Source organism: Malus domestica, chromosome 10 (assembly GCF_042453785.1).
Source record: "Malus domestica chromosome 10, GDT2T_hap1".
In the NCBI taxonomy this organism is placed as follows: domain Eukaryota; kingdom Viridiplantae; phylum Streptophyta; class Magnoliopsida; order Rosales; family Rosaceae; genus Malus; species Malus domestica.
This window is the reverse complement of record NC_091670.1, coordinates 6,440,050-6,449,631: the sequence shown is the minus strand read 5'-3', so window position 1 is coordinate 6,449,631 and position 9,582 is coordinate 6,440,050.

Sequence of the window (9,582 nt, the reverse complement as noted above, 5' to 3'; positions counted from 1 at the left end):
TATCTCATTTATAGGTATAATATACATTCATATATTTGCTACTTGAGTTAGGGTAGAATGTTTTGCATATAGATTTATGTTAGTATATTAATTTTATTTGTTTATAAGATATTAATTAGATATTTTGGAGTTGAAATATGCATAATATTAAAAGATTTTAATTGATTTTAAATATTTTTAGAAAATACAAAAGGAGTATAGAAGAAATAAAAACATATAATTAGATAACTGGAGTCACTCCTAAAAACACTCTATGTTTTTGGACCTGGATCTAAAACCCCTTTATTTTAAGTTTTCAATCTTTTTACTCTTTATTACACAATTGGTAATCTATGTTAACACTTTTAAAAAATTTTCAAGGGGGGTCAAAGTTTCTTGAAATTGACATGTTCAAGGAGGTGTACGTTCGGCCCGAGAATAAGATGATGAAACAGCTTCATGTAAGTTACTTCAATTTTTTAATATTCAATTAGTATTAATATTAATTACATGTATATTCAAATTAATTTGTTTATTTTATTTTTCTAGTCCACCATGGTGGAGAAGGGCCAGACCGTTTTAAAGGAGGTGGATTCCCAACTTCCCCTAGAGACCCCGATCGAGGAGGTGTTTCCCCCTAAGGATGCTGGTTTTCAGATCATGACAAACACACTTGATCAGACCCTCGGTCGTCGACACGCCTCGACGGTATTGACCTTTACCCGACGCTTTCCCCTTCGTCACCCAAGAAGTTATTCTTAGTAGTGTTAAATTATAAAATAATAACGCTAGGTATACCAAATTTGTGCACCAAATTCTTGTATACCAAATTTATTTCACTCTTTACCACTTATTAAAATTAGGAAACGTAGCGGACATGAAAACTTGTCAATTGTAGAAAGTTACCGAAAGGCTAAAGTGAAAAGGGTCCATCAGCTCCAACCCTTCTCATATTTCAATGCCTAGGGGAAAATGTAATTACTCTCTCTCCGGCCCCTCCCGATCGAGCCCCTAACACCGCCATTTGACCACAGCTGATCGGTCGCCATCTTCGCCGACATTGCTGTACTATTGCAACTCACGTGAAACAAAAGGCCTTCTCTTGTTGACGGTCAGGTGACAAAAGACCCTTTTTATTTTACTTTTTGAATTATGTTATGACACGAAGACAAGTCACAACTTTTTTTTTCCTTCAATTTCTTATTGTAATTTTCTTTTAACATGACAAAATAGTGGTCCTTGTAAATATATGATTTAAGCTGAATTTGCAAAAGTATAATGTCATTTGTAGACATAATTTTGTAAATTAAATGATATGAAAGTTGATGATGTGACTTAAACGTTAATAAACGTACTCATTTCTATTGGGGACACATCATTTGAAATTTGCAAATTTTATCTACAAATTTAGTCTTCTAACATTGTTAATGCACAAAACCGGAGATCTTAGAACAACGTATATCTGACCGTGAATCTGCAAGAAATGTAAAGAACACAAGATGTATCGTGGTTCACCCCAATGTTCGGGCTACGTCCACACTGATATTGTATTTCTCTAAAAGGATTGAGGATGGAAGGGTGAGAGCCTCTGTATGTGAGGATGAGAGCTTGAGGGTGAGGGGGCTTCAGGCCGCCTCCCTTAATGAGGAGAGTGAGAAGTCATTTTATAGAATAAGGGATCCTCACTTATTACATATATGCCCATTCATTTATTACATAATTACATTTGAGTCCCCCGAGTATTTATACGAGATCTAAATACGGAGGCCCTAAGTATGATACAAACAGTAGCCCCCCAAGTCTTCAGTCAAGAGAGTCTTTTGGCTGGAGACTTCAAATTCAGTCCATGTGTAGGCCGAAGTAACTAGATGTCGTCTAGAACTGATACTCGATATAAGGTGGTGCCCAATCTGAAACGATGCTCAACTAGAAGTAACACACATTGTGATGCTGCTCTGCTTGTGGCTTATGTTGCCTTGGTTGGCTCGGCTTGTGGCGTTGAAGGTGAGGAAGTCTCTTTTATAGAATAAGGGCTCGCTCCTCAATACATAAATGAAGGGCTAGAGTCGATGCTTGCGGCGATGCTCTCTAATGATGGTGAGGGAGTCCCTTTTATAAAATAAGGGCTCGCTCCTCAGTACATGAATAATGAATGCTCTCTCATGAAAGTGAGGGAGTCCCTTTTATAGAATAATGGCTCGCTCCTCAATACATAAATGATGGGCTAAGTCCCCCAAGTATTTTTCATGAGGCCCAGTTAAGACCCAATATATGATACATAATGTAGTCCTTAGGGGTGGATTTTTTTGCCAAATTGTCGTGCCAACTGAATTACCAACCGTGCCATACCGATTTTGTGCCAAATTTTTTGTGCCAATCGGTAATGGTACGGTATTGTACCGTACCAAAATTTCATGGTACGGTATTGGTAATGGATATCATTACCACGGTATTACCTTACCGTACCGAACATATAATATAATATATAAATTATAAATTATATAATATATAATTATAAATTATATAATATATAATTATATAACACATATTTATAATATTCTAATAATTTGATGATGAAAGAGGCTCAACCTTGGTTCAAGATTCCAAATAGGAAGAAGATTGCCGCCAGTGTGTGGGATTTATATGTGTTGGAGAAGTCTAAGTTATTTGAAGCAATGCATAATCAAAGGGTAAATATCACAACCGATACTTGGACATCAGTACAAAACATTAACTACATGGTAGTTACTTCTCACTTCATGGATAGTGAATGAAAGTTGCACAAACGGATCATAAACTTCATAAAGATCACGGGTCATAAGAGAGAAGACATTGGGAAAGTTCTAGAAGTGTGTTTGAACCAATGGGGGATAGAGAAGATCTTTAGCATGGGGGAAACTTCTATTTGTTTTGGTTCGTAGCTTCTATTTGGATTGTAAGCTTAATTTTCATCATGAATCTTGATGCATCATTTGAATTATTGTGTGTGTGAATTGTGAATGATGAATAATAGATGAATTTAGGCTACAAAGTATGAGATAAAGGTACAATAAAAAAGTTTTTCCCTTGAATTGGGTTAAAAAAGCCAAAACAAATTTTATCCCAAAACAAAGTGGCTATTACCATTGCCATACCATGCCAACCGAACATTTGGCAATACCGAACTTCGGTATACCGAAAGTTTGGTATGATAATGGTAATAGATTTTACCAAACCGAAAATTTGGTATGGTAATTGGTACAAGGGTTTTGGTACGGTAACCGTACCGAACCCACCCCTAGTAGTCCTCCAAGTCTTCGGTCAATAGAGTCTGTTAGCTGGAGACTTCAATTGAATCCATGTATCGGCCGAAGTGGCGGTTGTTCGGAGATGGTATTTGTATACCCTGCACTGGCTTTGTAGGTGAAGCTTTGCAAGTGAAGCTTTTGAAGCTGGAGCTTTGTAAATGAAGCTTTTGAAGCTGGAGCTCTGTAAATGAAGCTTTCGACGCTGATTGACATGAGTGATGCTCATGAATGTTTATGTTGATTGACATGAGTGATGCTCATGGATGTTGACATGAGTGATGCTCATGAATGTTGACATGAATGATGCTCATGAATGTTTATGTATGATTGACATAAGTGATACTCATGAATGTTTATGTATGATTGACATGAGTGATGCTCATGTATAATTTTGGAGTACTGGACGTACTTTTGATCACCTGGTTGGTGATAATAGCGACAGGATACGGAATAATTTTGGAGTACTGGGCGTACTTTTGATCACCTGGTTGGTGATAATAGCGGCAGGTTGCTGAATAATTTTTGGGTACTGGGCGTACTTTTGATCACCTGGTTGGTGATAATAGCGGCAGGCTACCGAATAATGTTGGGGTACTGGGCATACTTTTGATCACCTGGTTGGGGGTACTGGGCGTACTTTTGAACACCTGGTTAGTGATAATAACGGCAGACTACCGAATAATGTTGGAGTACTGGGCGTACTTTTGATCACCTGGTTGGTGATAATAGCGGCAGGGTGCCGAATAATTTTAGAGTACTGGGCATACTTTTGATCACCTGGTTGGTGGTAATAGTGGCAGGCTGCCAAATAATTTTTTGTAGTACTGGACGTACTTTTGATCACCTGGTTGATGATAATAGAGGGTCTGGCTCTTTTGGGCATATGGGTTTTCGCCCTCCACATGACATTCCAGCCCATTATTTTGGGCTTGCCAATTTTTTTTTTTTTTACCCTCTGATGGGGTTTATACAGATGTCTCCGAAAGATAAGAAAAATGAATTACATCATTAAAAAAAGCTGCTGCAGAAGGTGGGTATGGCAGATGGTTGGATAGTGGGATAACATCTGCACAATTGAAAGGAATTTGAGCTTTTGTTTTTGCTTTTACTTTTTTTTTTTAACCGCACCTCTATCTGTCTCTGTCTCTGCGCTGCTATCATACATATGCACCTAATTAATCATTAATACCTTCTTTGCAATTTGTCCCCTACCACTTGCAGTCCTACTCAGTCAAATCTCAATCTCTCATATTTTATTCTCTTCTCTACTTTTGCTTTCTACTTTGCAGGTTTACAACATGGGTGAGCAGTGACTTGGAGGTCATGGATGCTAGCTGTTGAAGCAACTATGATTTGGTGTGGCCTGTTCTCGATCTGAGTTGGTGGAATCCATTGATTCGCATTCTTTATCCAAAGGTGGAGAGGCAGGCAATGGATTGTTGTTTTGAGTTGTGCTTTGAGTTGTGCTTTGTGACTAGGCAGCTTTGTAAGTAAGCATAGTGTCCTCAGCTGCCACATGTTCCTCGTTCTTCCGGCCCTCCTCCTTCTGCTCGATCGACGACACGATGCGCCAGGCGGCACGGAGCGAGCCGATCATGTTCTTTGCTTAACCAAAGCTTTGCAAAAATCTTCTTCGACTTGAGAAAACCTCTCCTTTTACTTACTGCCGCCTTGTCAACACTGATTTTGTCGTCTCCGTTCCTGTTGCACGCTCACACATTGCTGCTCAACCTTAACGAAGCTAGCTCTCTCTTTAGGGCCCTAAGCTCCTCAGTCGACGCTATTGCATCGTCTTTTCCACAGGGCAAATCCAGGCATCATTGTCATGGGATTGATTCACATTCTAACCCACATTCCATTTTCGCTGCTCTGATGCCAGAAGCTCCAGCCTTTTTCAATCCCTTCTTCTTCACAATGAAACTAGCACCGATAAACAAACTTAAAGACAAAGCACGAATCAAACTCTTGATGTTGTCAATGTTGGAAATGTGCCCTAAAACCAATCATATGATGATACTTTACGGACATTTCAAATGTTAAACTAATCTAGTTTAACATATAAAGGGCAAAGATTATTGTTTGAGCCGTCTCATATAAATGTTATATGCTTAAACGATAAAGTCCAATGAATATGTGATTGGGAGAATGCAATCTAATGAAGTTAGATTAATGAGACCATTCTTTCGTAGACACATCCTAAATGTTCCTGATCATAGGATTACCAATTGGGCATTGACAGTCCGTTAAGATCAGTACGTACTGTGTCTTCTCTCAGGGAGAGTGACTAGTCTCGAGTCATTGGTGTGTGTGACATCAAGACAAGTACGTAGGTGCTCAATAAGAGAATGAGTTCACTGAACGTGATCAACGAAGAGTTCTTATATTCCATGTCACATGAGAATTCATGGTTGGGATAATGCAAAGTAGTCCTTTGACCTGAGGCATCACAGTTGTCTTGTGGTTAAGTCCTTAATCTTTGATTATGTCTAATTCACCCCCTAGGGGTGTCACGGCATCGTTGGGGTTAAGCCACTTAGCTATGGAGACAAGTAAATGCGCAACAAGGGATCTCTAACCTTCAAACAGTTGAGGGAGAATACTCTATGATATGATTTGGAATCTCTGGCCAGAGTATGAATGAGATTGGGGAATGCGTTCCAAATCACATTCAAGGAAATCATATAAGCAAACGATTCACATTGGATAGTAGACATGAGTAAATAAACTATCATACCAAACAATGTGGTCAAGAGTATTAGATTAGAGAAGGACCGTATTGCATTTGTAATCCCGAACTGAATAGGTTCTCTAACCTCTTCTGATTAGCTTGGGTAACCATGACATGCTGCTAGGCGTCAACCATGGTTTGTGGAAGCCCTATATGTGTATAACCACTAAAGGGAGAATTGAAAATTGTTTCAATTCACAATCGATGTAAAATTGTTTTAATCGCCCACTGCCTCGCTAAAAGGAACCTAATGGATCGCACACCATAAAAGGTAGAGATTGAAGATTAAACGGAAATGAGTAAGAATGATTAAATGGTTTAATCATTTATTTATGGCAAGGATTAATTAATATGTTAATTAATCAAACGAATAAGTTCGTTAAAGACTTCGGGATAGTTTTGGACCTTAAGGCCCAATGGGCTTCGAACGTCAAGCCCATTAACTTAAGTTGTATGACAATTTAATGAATAAAGATTCATTAAGGCCCAAAAGCCCAAACTCCCTAAATGGCCGGCCATATGTGTATGAATTAGAGTTTTGGTTGTTTAGGTCACTTAAAGAAGTGACTATATAAATGACTTTATAGCCAAATATTCATTAATGTGATTAAGGGTTTATTTTGGGTGAAAATGGGTGAGAATTGTCTCTCCATTTTCTCTCTAAAGAAGCTAACACCTTGGAGGGTACATCTAGCAATCCTACTACTCCAAGGTCACTCATTTCTTCTACAATCAAACCTTGGTGAAGAGACTTAGAGGTTCCCTATTTTGGGAACTTGGAGAAACCTATTCTTCCATTCAAAATCCATGGATCTAAGAAGCAAGGAATGAAGGCCCTATCTCTTTGGGTGATTAGCCTTTGCTTATGCAAAGAAGAATTTACAAAGGTAATAATTTCAACTCACTTTGTTTTGAGTTGATTTATTGGTTCACCAATCTACTAGGCTTTGAATTTCATGGTAATGTTTTGTTTTTGAGTGCATGCAAGCATGATTCCGCCTTTTAATTTGTTAATTGCATGCTATATGATGTTGCTCAAATGAACATGTTTTTCAAAATAAATCCTTCAAGTGGTATCAGAGCCTAGGTCTAGTAGTTGGTGAATCCTTTTGGGTTTTGTAGTTCATAAGTTTATGATTTAAAAGTTGTAATTGTTACAAGCTTTATTCTTGCTTCTTTGAATGTAAATTTTGTTTGAAAATTTGCCATCTCAAATGTTGTAGATGTAGTTCATATGAGGATGAATATTGGAGCTAAAATTTGGTGCCATGATTTTGGGAATTTTCGGCCAAATCCAAAGGGTGATTTTTTGGGTTCATGTTTGTCTTGTTAAAATGGTTTTAAGGTGACTTTTGGAACCCCTAAGTACCCTAGGATGTTAGCCTCATTTTGAATGATAAAAATTTGAGTTTTATTGCATGAAAACATTCATGGAGCTCTTATGGGTTTTCATGGATGTTCTTCATATGTTCTTGATGTTCTTGCCAAGAACAAAAAGGTTTTGTGTTTTGATTCAAAGTTTTGAATATTTCATAAAGTTTATGTTATATGTTTTTCAAATGATTTATCATGTATTTAAAGTGTTAAATATTTGAATAAATGATGATGGAAACATCAATCATCAAAACATATATTAATTTTATGAAAGTATTTAAAGTGTTAAATATTTGAATAAATGATGATGGAAACATCAATCATCAAAACATATATTAATTTTATGAAAGTATTTAAAGTGTTAAATATTTGTATAAATGATGATGGAAACATCAATCATCAAAACATATATATTATTTTTATGAAAGGTGAAAGCACTACTTGATTGTTTTTTGACAAAACTAATAAATCAAAACACCCATCACTCATTTTTATCCCTAAAAACCGGCCACCCTAATAAAATAGGGTATTTTTGGGGCTTTTATGCAATTACATAAAGTTTTGATACTTTGGTGTATTTGTACTTTGACCCGAAAGTTTACGTTTTGACGTTAAGGCCTAAAAACGCTAAAGGACAAATTGTTTTGCTCCTTTAATGAAGTTTTTGAATTTATTTAAATTTTGGGTTCTAGTTGTATTTACATGAAGTAGTGACTTTTGTGTTTTTACAAAGTGACCCCAAAAGTTTATGTTTTCGCAATATGGCCCAAAAAGTTGTGGTTATTGCATGATGGCCCAAATAGGATGAGAACAAAATTGTTTTGTCTCTTTAAATGAGAATTGGATTTTCATTTTGTTTAGCTCCACTTAAATCAATTTTATGGATACAAAAACCAAATGAAAATGTTGCATTCAATTAATTAGTTAAAGCGTTAATTAATTAAAGGATGATTATGAACCTAAGCCTAATATAATTGAGCTATGTGAAAGGCGTTTCAAATTTGTTTGAACCATGGGAATGTGTAGATTAGATTTTGGTTGTAATTTGATTTAATCAAATGTTGTAAAAGGGCATAAGTCCTTCTTTACTTTAAGGTAATTTGTTTTATGCAAATGTTGTAATGAGCATAAGCTCATCCTTTACTTTGAAGTATTTCTTTCTTGCTTTATATGATATGCATGAAAATGAAGTAATTGGGTCCAACGCCCCTAAGACAACACGCCTTAATGTGATTAAACGCGTAACTAAAATCAATCTCCATCCCTAGACCGAGATTCAACACAAGGCTCGTGTTGAATCTAAACAAAGGTTCATAGTCATCCTAAGGCCCTAAGGCAACTATATAGTCCATTAAATGAATGCAAAGGTTATGTTAGTAGTATCATATACTCTTGCTTTAAAAACCGTTTTATAAGCATAGTGGGAGTATTATATACAACTAAAACAATCCAATGGACCAATAGTTGTAATAGGACCAAAATTGTTTTAATAGAGATTAAAATGTATATTTGTATGTGATGAGACCTAAAACCCTCAACCAAACCATTATTAAGTTGATAAGCGTGAGAGTGCTTAGAACACTCTTTCGTAGGCCTTCCACCGTGGTGGCTCCAATCGTTTATGACTTGTACACCGGCTTCACCCTATCATGGGGGAGTACAAAGTGCATGCTTATACTCAGGAGGAATCCATAAACATATGATGAGGTTAGTGTAGGCAACGAGGATAGCCGACATCGTATCATCGTGAGGCTATTCTTGAACCCCTTCACAAACTAAGCATGGTGGGAATGACTTAACTAAGTGCAATGGAACCAACATCATATCATTATGAGGTGACATTCTCTAGAGGCCAAATAAGATGGGTACTTGCATTAGTTGCAAATGAGTAAGCGTACTCTCTCATTATTATTGTTGCTAGCCATATATCGTATCATCGTGAGGTGGGCTTGGTAATAGTGAGCCTCCCATAACCTACTAAGAGTTTCATCCAAAACTCTCGAATTCCAATGAGGGATATGGAATTTGCCAAAAATAGTGGGTGATGCTATTTGATTTAAAGACCCGAATCAAATGGCTTAAAATCAATCAATTTATATACGTTATGTATTTGTTTACCAATATATTTGCAAACGCTATCCAACACTTGACAAATAAAAGCCGAACGTTTAGTTTACGGACTTGGTACTACAAAACCATAGATTGTCTTTAATG